A 12,503-nucleotide genomic window follows, 5' to 3' on the forward strand; every position below is an offset into this window, starting at 1 on the left:
AACCCAGATGAATATGGATGTTTTACTGCTATAAGGCATCAGAGAGCTGAGGAAGCTAATAAACTACTTGGGCTAAGTGTCAAGAGTGGGGATAACCACAGAGAGGTGAGTTGAGCATCAGAAGCTCTTTTTTTTCTGGGGGCATTTGCCAATTCTGGGGCAGAATAAAAGATTCTGAAAGTCTGGATTTGGTCTGGTCAGAAAGCCATAACTGGGGAAAAGATAAAAGGAGAAGTTTTGGTGTTCTTGTGGGCCTGGAGTGAAAACTGGAGATTTGACCAGTATACAGCTGGTCTTCCTTTTCAGCCATTTGCTGTATTCTAAAGCTGCATGGCATAGAAAACTAGAGTGTAGCTAAAAATATCTGAAAAGCAGAGCAGAATGTCCTGCCTTCTCACTGAAGATTCATCAGGGGAAAGCATAATATGAGCAAACCAAGCTTTCAGTTGAGAATATTAGAATAGGAACAAGGAACAGCCAAAGGTAGACTGCCACACTCAGCCACTACTCCTCAGTCCTCGATTGAATTAGGTCGGATAGTTTTTCCACTTTACCTGCCTAGATGGTATCTCCTGGAATCTCTAAAATTATATCAATTCAACATCTGACATTCAATAAGAAATTACTTTAAGAGACAGGACCATAATGGCCAAAATTTAAGAGAATATACAGACACTAAAAATAAATGTGCAGGTATTGAAGGCATTGCACAGTTTTTTTCATCAGACAAGGGCTTTAAAATAACTGATTAATGGGGTTCAAGAAAATAGTGGAAAAGATTAGCAAAACAGATTAGATGAAAATAAATGCAATTTCATCAGGAAAAAGGATAAAAAAGATCAAATCGAATTCTAGATTTGAAAAATATAATATTTGAAAATCAAAACTGAATAAATGAATTTAAGGCCAGATTGGCAATATGGATTTGTGAACCGTAAGATCAATAGAAAATATCCAAAATGAAGAAAGAGAAAAAAAGAATATTAAATGACAAATAGAGAATATGGAACACAGTTTAAAGATATAATATACATGTAACTGGAGTTCCAGTAAAATAGGGGAGAAAGAATGCAATTGAAGGAATGCTTGAAAAGATGGTGTTTAAGAATATTCCAAAATTGATAGAAGACTTTTAATGCAGAGATTCAGGAATTTCTGCAAACACAAGAAAAATGACTATAAAGAAAGCCACATCTAGGTGCATAATAATCAAACTGCTATAAACCAAAAACAAAGAGCAAATCTTAAAAAGTATTTAAACAATAAACAGATAATCTTCAAAGGAGCAGCAATAAAACTGATGCTTTTCTTCCCAGGGGAAAGAACGGAAGTTAGAAGACAATGACATCTGTGAAGTCCTGAAAGAAATTTTATGAACAGTAAAAAACAACCTTCAAGAGCAAAGATGAAATACAGAGTTTACAGAGAAATAAAAACTGAAAAAATGTATTTCCAGCAGACTGACAAAAAAAAAAAAAAAAAAAAAATACCAAAGAGAAATACTAAGGACATTTCCTTAAGCATAAGGAAAATGTTCCCAGATAGAAACACAGATATGAAGGAAGAAATGAAGAACAATGGAAAGGATAAAAATGCAGGTAAATATAAACAAATATTGACTATAAAAAAGAATAATAGAAATATCTTGAATGGGGCTTACGATATATGCAAAAAATGTATCGACAACAATGCAAAAGACAGAGTTAAAGTGTCTTAAGATTACAGTATTATCAGGGAATTGCTAAAAGTAACTATTTGTATTAGATTGTAATAAGTCATGGAAGAATGTTGAAATCTCTAGAGTATCCCCAAAAAGGGCAGTAAAAGAATGTTTATCTAACAAGTTAATAGAGAAAAAAATAGAATAATAAAATGCATTTAATTAAGCCAAAAGAAGGCAATAGAGAAAAAAAGAATATAAAGCATGTAGGTTAAAGAGCAAATAAATAATAACAAGGTAGATATAAATATAATTATATCAGTAATTAAATATAAATATAAATGGATTAAATACTCTAAGTGAGAGACCAGTATTATTAGACTGGATTGTTTTTTAAAGCCTTCTATTTGTTGTTTATAAGAGACCATAGATACTAGAACGCAAGAAGATTAAAGTAGAAGGATGCAGTAAGATATACTGAGCAAATATTAACCACAGTAAAGCTGACAGGACTTGTACTAAAAACAGAAAGAGTAGACTTTAAAGTAAGAAGTATTATTTGAGATAAAGAGGGATATTTCATAATGATAAAGGGCAGTTCACAAGGAATGCAAATGTTAATAGTGATCATCTCTGTTGGGTGGGTTTTCAAGTGATTTTTTACTTTCTTCATCATATTTTTATGTATTGTTTGAAATTTTTGCAATGATCATGGATCATTTATATAACTTGGAAAAAAAGCTATTATTAGTGTGAAAAAGGGAGAAAGTAATGCAAAGATTTAAGAGTATATTTTTTCTAAATAAAGAGTCTATAAAGATTTTGTGACTCTGCCCTAATTACAACTATGAAATTAAGTTCATAGTGCCAGCACAAGAAAAATAAAAATAGGAATAATGAGAATCAGGTGTAAAATCTCATATAAAAGTGCTATATAATTTTATTTCCCTCTTAATCCAATGTATTTAAGAGTTGTCAGATAGTCAAATAATTCTGACTGTGTTTTTCTTCAAGAAGATGATATAATAGTACTTAAAAAGAATTGTGGGAAAGATCCAAAGAGAGGAAAGTACTGACTCACTTGTTCATTCAATAATTACTTATAAGTAGCTTTTATGTGTCAGGTGCTGATTGAAAAGAATATCTGTGAGGCAAACAGAATATTTGTCAGCCTAATGTGGGAAATAACTTATGAGACTACTCAATGGAATAATAGCTGATCACATATATTTGATAGGATTACCCAAAAATAAAACTTACATTAAATTGAAATAGCTACTCAAATTATGGGAATTTTTAAGGGTTTATAACTGAATGATATACTGACAATAAGTAAGTCTGAGGTAAAAAACAAAATAAAACCATCCAAAGATAAATCATAAAAACAGAATTCTATCATTGGGATTGATATAGGAAGGAGATAAGGTAAAGAATGTAGGCACTATATTGAAAAGGATTCCTAAATCCATATGACCATCAAAGTTGTATTATTCCCATTAGGCTTCCCAATGACTGACTAATTACAGAGCACAAAAGCATTTTCTCCCCCAGTCATCGTCCACCTAGACCTTTCAGAAGCATTTAACACTGTTAAATATTTGATTTCTTTAAAATGCAAACAAAAACAAATTAAAAACACTCAGAGCCAGTTTTCCTCTTACTTCGGACTATTGCTCAGTTTCTGTAGCAGATTTCTCTTCCTGTTTGCCCCTTGAATATTGGGGAGCCTCAGGATTCTACTTGTGATAATGTTCTGTTTTCTCTCTGTATCTGTTTATGGACTGATTAAATTCTTGTGGCTTCAACCATCATCTCTTATCTTAATGGATAAATCAAGACCATATGTCTCCCAGGCCTAGAATTTCAGGTTCATATTTCCATCATCCCTGTGATCACTCCAATCTCACTATGCTAGAGGCACTTGAGTCTCATGTCCTAATCTAAAGTTATTGTTCTAACTGTTCTTCCTTTGATATTTTAGATCTCAAATAACAGGATCGCTATTTATCCAAACTAACTTCCAGTGGAACCCAGTGAAGAAGATACTTCTCTCAAATAAAGGTTCTCTCTATCTCACCCACCACCACTTTAGTTTGGACTCAAAATTTCTCACTTGGATGACTGCAAACATTTAATTTACTGGTCTACCAACCCTAGACTCTCTTGCTGACAACTTAGTCTCCATACTGCTACCATTTTTTTTTCCTTCTAATTCTGCTTCTAAATTCTTCAATACCTTTTAAAGTATGTTCATCTTCATTTCCTTCTGAGTTAAAACTGATCTTGACTATTACAACAAGGTATTTCTAAATACTGCTTCACGAGTTTCTCCATTCAATATGCAGTCCAACTAAACTGTATTAAAAGCCCTTGAACTTTGAATGGGCCTTCTTTTCCACCCCATCACGGTGTGAATTTGTGTTACTTTGAGACAATCCAAGATACAAAGTCTAAATTTATAAAGCAAATACATTAAGTGTTAATGATTTACATCATAAAAGTGTTTTTAGTCTCTACTGACTCCTTAGCATTCTTCTTATCAAAGTAAGTGGTTCTAATTGCATAAATATTTTATAGTTTATACGTGTGGTATTTATTACCTATGACAATTGTTAATCATAAAGACTTAAAAGCAAGATTGGAAGGGAAGAAACTTCTTTTCTCTTATATAATTCTTTAGGAATCTCTATTGTTAAACATAATTTTGCTCATTTTCTATATTTATAGAAATCTCTACTATTATAAGATTTTAAATATAAAAATATTTATGTACAATTTCTAAAATATTTTGATTATGGATATTGTCATCATTTCTTGTACATTTTTGTTTGCAAATATATTTCAAACATAGATTAAGAACTAACTGCATTAAATTTTGTCTTGAAAAATGTATATATGAGTATATATATATATATGTATGGATCCTTAAAATGTTAACATAAAATCAATTTGCAATTACAAGCTTAGTTCCCTTATCCATACCGTTTAAAGATTTGGTGTAAATAATTTCAAAAAAATACTTTTAGCTATAATAACTTTGATTCTATTACAGCATTCAAGATACATTTGCAAAGAAAGAATCAACTCAACCACTTTAATATGGAGCAATGAAGTTTTCAAAACTTCTTCTTGTCATTCAAACTATCTTATTTACCCTTCTCACATTCTTAAATTCTTTTTTATCCATTCACCAAAACAATGCATGTTTCTATCACTGAAAGTCATTTAATTTCTTGAAAATGTCAAGGAGTACTGATAAATGAAAAGATGCCTGGATTTCATTTGATATAAGCCTGAAATTTTGAAATGTAACCTTTAAAAGTGAATGTAATTTCACCTTATTTTTTTTTAAAAACCTGATTATAAAATATAATTTCTATTAATGGTTTAATGAGAGGATTAATACATTTATATAGCAGTTAAATATGTCACATAGTATAAGGAGATTCATTTACTCTTTTTATAAAGGAAAATATTGTTAAACTGGGGCTCTAAAAATAACACATAGTATTTAAACCCATATTTATGACCAAAATTATTTCAATAATACTGACAGGAAATTAGTTTTTTGATACCTATAGATACCATTTTTCTTCCTAATTATGTTTGTGATATAAAAGGGTAATACAAATACTGCTAAGTATAAATTTAAAATTACAAGGCTATATTTGGTCATTATAGAGGAAAATTCCAAGAACACTACTGAATTCTATATACTTAAGTGTAGTAAAATAACAGTATCTACTTGCTAGTTATTCCTGTCTCTGCAGACTTCTAGGTTGTGACCACTTTGACTTGCATTTTTTTCATGTAGCGGGCTCCTTTAAAAAAAAAGAAAATTTAAAAAATTTTAATTAACCGCACTTAAAAATTGACATATGCATCTAAATGAACATAATAAGCAAGAATGGAATGTGAAGAGGTTAAACAGATGCTTTTCTAATTGCCAAGTTGCATATCCTATTAAAACAATTCCACAATCACCACCACTTTAAAAATTTGAGTTGTGGGTGAATAAATCTAGTGTGGAACAAAAGGATGCTACAGTTGTCCAATATTCTTTCTTGAAGCAACACTTCAAGAACTGCAAGAAAAATTCTTTGTATAGTGATTTCCCACTTTGCCTGTTTTACTCTTAATAGCCAAATAATAAATGTGAAATATATCTTCCCTTGTTTCAACAAAAATGGTCTGGGTTTGTGACAGCATTTTTACCATGTTAAAACCATAATTTCTACCTCATTTTAATAATGCATTTGTAATCAGAAAATTACTCCAGCCTAAACATGCAATTTGGTAAACTTTATTTATTCTGATGCCCATTTTATACAAGTGAAGAATTGCATCAATTAAATAAACTTATACTCTTCAGCATTTTAACTGCCTTTTACGTATTTTTCACTACAGTTTTTATTTTCCAGATTATCTTTTAAAGTCCTCATTTCAAGAAGAGTTTTCTAAAAGGTCTAAGTTCTTTCTATGTATAACTGACTTTATTAGGCAGATATTGAACATATTCTTGGTTCTTTCAGGCCCCGTTTCCCATTTTTGATTGGAAATTGTGCCACATAATAATAACAAAAGAGCCTCTCTTTTTGACTCCTAAAACACTGATTAATGAAGTGTTTCTATAGCCCTGATTTTTACATTTCATAATCATATATAATACAGCTTCCTGGATTTTATAGATAAAAAGGATTTACACTGAGTATCCAAAAGAATAATTTCAAGGTATGATTTTCTTCTTTATTTCTCATATCTACCATGGGATTGTAAATTCATACAATGCAGATTACAATATAAAATAAACGTGTACATCTGTGTATTTATGCATATATCTTCTCATTAAAGTCACTTTTCTAAAATAAATTTGACGGTTACAAATGCATATGAGTATTTTGGGCTCAATTATTTTGATTATAATGCTTTAAACACATTAAGCTATGTCTCCAGATGTACATGTAATAACTGACAATGTCAAAGTACTTTACTTTGTTTTAGTGATCAGTGTGAATTAACAAATAAGTGTTTAATACAAAATATGTAAGAATATAAAACTTTACTAATTCAGTATAATTAGGGAAGACTTTTCTGACCTGTAAGAATCTAAATTATGACATTTTTGAAAGAAATTCTGCTTTTATAATTTTCAATAATATGTTGAAAATAACATAACAATAACATGAAGATAATAAAATATTGTCCATATAAGGATTCTTAGGGATCTATCCTGTGAATAGATAAGTGATTGTAATTCATGTTCAACTGTTTACAGATAAATGATTACTTATAAAGCTCTTGAAAACAATTTGTATCTTAAAAATGTTTTCCGACAACCCTGTTTACACTATTTTTATTTTTATTATTACAAGTATCATTGTAGATAAATGATTGAGTAAAGAGCTAACAAATGTGGTCAAGAAATCACTGTTAGTATTGTTTTTAGAAAAAGTAGATACTTGGAGAGGTATTAGAAAATTGGAGAGATGTAAATCAAATTTCAAAGACAAGAAAAAGGATTAAGTTAAGCTCTAAATCAGTAATTTTCACACCAATTCCCAGTGAAAAGCCCAGAAAGGATGTGGGAACACACAGAAGAAAGTGATGTTCACGAGGAGTCAACATGCATTCAGTAAGAGGAAGTAAGAGTAAGTTTTGCTAGACTAACCTATTTCCTATACTGGAAAGGGGAAGTTACCTAAAAACAATGGGATGTAATGTAATGAGTAAAAGTAAAAATTTAATATGGAAATCAAATCAATTTCACAAGTGTAGGAAAAAGGAGCACAGTTTAACAGTAATGTGAAAAAAATCACAAAACATGCATAAACCCAACAACACAAAGTAGAAAATGAGGGGAGAAAATATTAATAATATACAATAACTTTCCTTAAATACTTGAAAGGTTTGCACATAGATCATTTACTTATTATACTACTGTATTTTAATTTGAAAGTGAAGAGCAAGGTTCATAAGTTTGAAATTATGGGAGATGCATGTTTTAACCCACGGTACTATAGAGTTTTGTTGTTTTTTTTTTTTTCCTTCACTTTTATACACTAGATTAACTGTTTCTCCTATTTCTCTGAATACTCCTTCAATGACTCCATTTCCTCTTTCTAGCTCCTAAATTAAGTTTTCCCCAAATATTTGTCAATTCCCCTCTTTCTTTGATGTCTTTTAAATTAGAAACCATTCTTTAAACCTACCTGTTGGATGTATCCACCAGGCTGTCCCATTGAAGTCTCAAATTCAATATGGTTGCAAACAAAATTCCATGTTGTTTTCATCCTAGCCAGTTCTTTTTTCCTATGTTCCTGATTTTCTTTCATGAAAGCTCAGATTAAGACCAAGGCATCATCTCCAGTCCTCTTTCTTCCCCACTGCCAATCTAATCTCTACCATCCTTCATAATCGTCTTCCTAAGTATGTGCCTGCTACCACTGCCACTGAGAACATCTAGAGCTTGTCCTAATTACCTTTTTCCTAATCATGTCAGAAGGTTTCCTTTCAAATAGTCACACTTTCATTCATTCTACTCCAATTCACTCTCCTTTCCACTCTTGTCACTGTCTACGGAAAAAAATTCAGGCTCCTTATCCTGGTTTTTGAGTTTAAATTGGTTCTCTGGCTCCCACCTTACCCTCCACAGCTCTGTACACCCTTTATGGATCAGGCAGATTGAAATCCTTGCTGAACTTTACCTCCTGCCATCCTCTCCCTCCACCCCTCCAGCTCCCGCCTCCATCTTGGTTGAAACTGTTCCTTCAACTTAGATTGCCCTTGTGCTCATCTCTGCATTACTGGTCTCCCCATCTCCCTTCAGAGTCCAGACCATGAGCTTCCTCTTCCATGGAGTCTTCCCTGATTTTCTCAGTTGGAAGTAATTTGTCTCTCACCTCTGAATTTCGTTACTCTTTATAACTCGTAACATTTATATATTATTTATCACATCAAGCAACCAAGCTATAACTTCTTCAAAGACTGCTATCCTGACTGATTTATCTTTGTATTTACACAATATTCAGGATGATATATTGGAGACTGTATGTCATACTTTTTTTTCAATCAAATGAATCTTGCCTATGTAGTAAGCTGGAAAAAAATTTTGTTGGTAAGAGAATTCCTCCTGGAGACAGACTAGATTTTGTTTGGAAAATCCCCTGGTAAGTCCTCTTGGTGTAGAAGCAGACACTCAGAGTAGCTTGAATGTGCCTGGAACTAGCAAAAGGAGAATCTCCAGGGAGAAGTGAAATCTCCAGGAAGAGGGCAGGACAGGAGAGAGAGGCGACTTGCTGGAAAGCTGTGGCCCCTCCCTGTAACACACATCTCAGCATATTTTTTTTTTAATTCTACAAAATATTTGGTATGAGAATGTTGGTTGAGCTTAGCATCGGGGTTGACAAAGGGACAGAATAATAGGAGCCAGTAAAAGTGCCGTAAATTAGCAAGAATACTGGGGAGATTATCTAAGAAAAGCTCTTCAGACTGTCTAAAACGCAGTAAACACTTGCTAAATGTTTAGCTATTATTATTATTATTAACATTTTGTCATGGGAGTTCTTGTTTGGAGTAAAAGGCTGAATTAATTATTAACAATTCCATATATTCCCCAGAATTAAAACACTTTGCTCAGTTTCACACTAGATCACATGAAGATTCCAACTCTGTAATTCAAATAATTCAGTTTAGCTGCAGTGATCCTCAACACAGCTAAAATTCATGAAATGGATATTCCACAGCCTGATTAACTATCAATTTAAATAGCCAATGTCTAGAGATTAAAATCAGCTTTTTAACTTCTTTATCTATAAAACAGCAATTACTACTAATTGATTGCAAGTGTCTCACAACTAAGTTTTCTTTTTTCACCCAAAAGAAATGCTTTCATCCATTTTATAGACTGCCATAGAGATATGGGCTATATAATTTTTATAAAACCAAAGTGAGGTGTGGGGACTTAACATCACCTTAAGGGTTTACACATTGTAAATTTCAGAAGATAACTGAGTTTCATCTGATTTGTTTCTGTTTTACAATTTGTTCCATTGTAACATTATCTACTACTTTTTCTCTCTCTTATTTTCTTAAATTTTTTATTAGAAAAGTTACAGGTTTACAGAACAATCATGCATAAAATACAGGATTACTATATACTACCCCACTACCAACACCTTGCATTGGTGTTGAAAATTTGTTAAAACTGATGACATTTTTTTGTAATTGTATTATTTTTTTAACAGTAGTTACCTTTGTTGCAATTGATGAAAGATTATTAAAATAGTACTATTAGTTATCATCTATATTTTACATTAGGGATATTTTTCTCATATACCACTGTTCTAGTTTGCTAATGCTGCCGGAATGCAAAACACCAGAAATGGATCGGCTTTTATAAAGGGGGTTTATTTGGTTACAAAGTTACAGTCTTGAGGCCATAAAGTGTCCAAGGTAAGTCATCAACAATCGGGTACCTTCACTGGAGGATGGCCAATAGTGTCTGGAAAAACTCTGTTAGCTGGGAAGGCACGTGGCTGGCATCTGCTCCGAAGTTCTGGTTTCAAAATGGCTTTCTCCCAGGATGTTCCTCTCTAGGCTTCAGTCCCTCAAAAATGTCATTCTTAGTTGCTCTTTGGGTGTTTGTCCACTCTTAGCTTCCTCAGAGCTAGAGTCTGTTTTCAACGGCCGTCTTCAAACTGTCTCTCATCTGTAGCTACTCTCTCAGCTTCTGTTCATTCTTCAAAGTTTCCCTTTTGGCTGTACCTTCCCTTCAAAACGTCACTCTCAGTTGCTCTTCAAAATGTCACTCACAGCTGCACTGAGTTCCTTCTGTTTGTCAGCTCATTTATATGGCTCCAGTGATTTAATTTAGACCCTACCCTGAATGGGTGGGGTAACACGTCCATGGAAATTATCCAATGAGTCATCACCCACAGTTGGGTGGGGCGCATCGCCACGGAAACACTCAAAGAATTACAATCTAATCAACACTGATAACGTCTGCTCACACAAGATTACATCAAAGAAAATGGCGTTTTGGGGGACATAATACATTCAAACCAGCATAATCACCCTATTATTAACACCTTGCATTAGTGTTGTACATTTGTTATCATTTAGGAAAGAAGATCCTTTATACTTAAACTATTAACTATAGGCCATTCTCTACAATAGGGTTCACAGTGTTTACACAGTCCTATGTTTTATCTTTCAATTTTTATTCTAGTTAACACATATGCCCTAAGGTTTCCCTTTTTAACCACATTCACCTATATAATTCAGTTCTGTTAATTACACTCACAATAATGTGCTACCACCACCACCACCATGCATTTCCAGAACTTTACAATCAACCCAAATAGAAATTCTGTACAACTCAAGCATTAATTCCCCATTCCGTACCACCTAGCCCCTGGTAACCTATATATATATTAGATTCTGACTCCATGAGTTTGCTTATTCTTTGCTTATTCTTTTTTTTTTTTTTTTACAAAACAAATTGTACATTTGATTGTTCACAGTACCATTACATAGTTGTACATTCATCACCAAAATCAATCACACACAAATAACCAGAATAATAATTAAAGTGAAAAAGAGCAACTAAAGTAAAAAAGAACACTGGGCACCTTTGTCTGTTTGTTTGTTTCTTTCCTTCCCCCATCTTTCCACTCATCCATCCACAAACTAGACAGAGGGGAGTGTGATCCCCATGGCTTCCCCAATGCCACTGTCCCCCCTCATAAGCCACATTTTTATACAATTGTCTTCAAGATTCATGGGTTCTGGGTTGTAGTTTGATAGTTTCAGGTATCTACCACCAGCTACCCCAATTCATTAGAACTAAAAAGGGTTGTCTATATTGTGCATAAGAGTGCCCACCAGAGTGACCTCTTGGCTCCTTTGGAATTTCTCTGCCACTGAAGCTTATTTCATTTCCTTTCACATCCCCCTTTTGGTCAAGAAGATGTTCTCCATCCCATGATGCCGGGTCTACATTCATCCCCGGGAGTCATATTCCACGTTGCCAGGGAGATTCACTCCCCTGGGTGTCTGATCCCACGTAGGGGGGAGGGCAGTGATTTCACCTTTCAAGTTGGCTTAGCTAGAGAGAGAGGGCCACATCTGAGCAACAAAGAGGCACTCGGGAGGAGGCTCTTAGGCACAATTATAGGGAGGCCTAGACTCTCCTTTGCAGCAACAGTCTTCCCAAGGGCAAATCCCATGGTAGAGGGCTCAATCCATCAAACCACCAGTCCCTTATGTCTGTGGTCATGTTAGCAGCCATTGAGGTAGGGCAGGCCAATACCCCTGCATTCTCCACCAGCTCCTCGAGGGGGCTCTGCATATTTTTTAACTTGTTTTTTTTTTTTTTAAACTTTTTTTTTTTTCTAAATCAACTGTATGAAAAATAATTAAAAAAAAAATTTAAAAAAACATACAATGAAAGAACATTTCAAAGAGACCATAACAAGGGGGGAAGAAAAAGACAACTAACCAAAGATAACTACTTTACTTCCAACATGTTCCTACTCTACCCCAAGAAAGTAACCTAATATAGCAACATTTCTATGACCTTGTTCCTGCTATACCCATCAGAAATTAACAGACCATAGTCATTCCTGGGCATTCCTGGAATGTTAAATTTACCCATGATAGCTTATCTGTTCTTCTTGGATTATTGTTCCCCCTTCCTTAATTGCTCTCTATTGCTAGTTCCCCTACATTCTACATTATAAACCATTTGTTTTACATTTTTCAAAGTTCACATTAGTGGTAGCATATAATATTTCTCTTTTAGTGCCTGGCTTATTTCGCTCAGCATTATGTCTTCAAGGTTCAT

The 12,503-nt window shown here is 33.4% G+C and overlaps 1 protein-coding gene across 8 annotated transcripts in view; it reads right to left on the reverse strand.

Annotated features, from left to right (window-relative positions):
- The window catches only part of LRRC7 (leucine rich repeat containing 7), a 618,288-nt gene that overhangs the window by 448,675 nt on the left and 157,110 nt on the right, over positions 1 to 12,503 (reverse strand). The gene's annotated exons all lie outside the window — the stretch shown is intronic.

The sequence above is a fragment of the Choloepus didactylus genome, chromosome 2, assembly GCF_015220235.1.
Source record: "Choloepus didactylus isolate mChoDid1 chromosome 2, mChoDid1.pri, whole genome shotgun sequence".
NCBI classification, from domain to species: Eukaryota; Metazoa; Chordata; class Mammalia; order Pilosa; family Megalonychidae; genus Choloepus; species Choloepus didactylus.